This window comes from Triticum dicoccoides, chromosome 7B, assembly GCF_002162155.2.
Source record: "Triticum dicoccoides isolate Atlit2015 ecotype Zavitan chromosome 7B, WEW_v2.0, whole genome shotgun sequence".
In the NCBI taxonomy this organism is placed as follows: Eukaryota; Viridiplantae; Streptophyta; class Magnoliopsida; order Poales; family Poaceae; genus Triticum; species Triticum dicoccoides.
The window spans coordinates 519,834,382-519,835,805 of record NC_041393.1 but is presented as its reverse complement, the minus strand read 5'-3'; positions in this window follow the sequence as shown (position 1 = coordinate 519,835,805).

Genomic DNA, 1,424 nt, shown 5'->3' with positions numbered 1-1,424 from the left:
TCCATGTCTACGAACTGATCTTCCCTTTTCCGATGGATGCAGTGTCTGCTTTGCGGGTTAACGTTGGAGAGCCCTAAAATCATTGAGTAATTTCTTCATGCACGCCATTGAGTAATTTCTTCATGCACGGACGAACATACACGATATCTCTGATCCTGTCGGGCGGACGGGCGTACAGAGAACCTGCTTCGCTCTTTCGTGCAGACCAGTTTTTTTTTTTTGAGACAATGCAGGCCAGTTTCCTGTCTCTTGTGTGTTTTCATTGCGCTGCCAGGCCCGGCCTCCGTCACGCGATCACAACCGGAGGAATGGGACAGCTCGCCTCCGTCATCTGCTGCCAAATGCGGCGCACCCGACCGGCCCGTCCCGGACAGCGCGACGATGACCCCTACCCCCGTTCGCTTAACGAAAAAGGGTTTCCCCCCACTTTGTATTACAAAGCAACCACTGATACATCCAGCGAAAGGTGCTGGGACCGCAGCACAAACAAGCCCAAAGAAAAACAGAGAAGAAAGAAAGAGAAACTAATGCCAACAACGGCAGATCAACGAACGGAGACGACCGGCGACCGCTGCACCCTCCAAAGAAGTACCACCACGCTCCCAGCACTCCGAAGCGCCGTACCAAGCAACACCTTCAAGAAGGAGACGACGACGACGCCGCTGTTGCCCGGACTAGTCCTAGGGTTTCCCCCGGTACGCGGGGGGTAGTGAGGGGAGGGTGTACCCGACGCCCTTCAGGAAGGTCCGGCGGCACCCACAGGCGTCGCCGCGTCGGGGCCGGACGAGCCGCCAAAGATTTCTCCCAACCCAAACCCCCACCACCACCCCAGACGAATCATAGTGCACCGCCCATCCCGCCGCCCACCAACATGTGCCACCACGGTCACCGAATCAACTTCACCGTCTCCCTGAGGTCACCGACACGAGACCTGGAGGACGGGAGAAGAGCAAGAGGCCTCGGGGGCATCCACAACATCGCCGACGTGAGGGGACAACCACCACCGCCGTCGCGGAGCCGACCGGACGCACGGACAAGGGGCCTGCCAGGCGCCGAGGCCCGGCCGGACCCAAAAGGATCCGGACAACCCCTGCCGTCACGCTGCAGCTCGCCGGCCGATGAAGCCGCCACCGCCCGCAGACCACCGCCTCCTCGCCACCAACCAGGGAGCGTCGCCGCGCACCGAGCCGCCGGCCCGCCCAAGCCCAAATGGAGCCTGAAAGGGCCCAGATCTGGGCCGCCGGGGCGCCGCCGGCCACCAGCACCGCCACGCCGTTCCGCGACCAACGACCGCGCCGCCGCACCGAGAACCCCGAGGCCCGCCACCGAGCCGCACCGCAGCTGGCCGAGATGCACCGCCGCCCTCAGGAGGCCCCCGTGCCTCCCCAAGCGCGCGCGGGGAAAGAACGGCCCGCCGCCGCCGG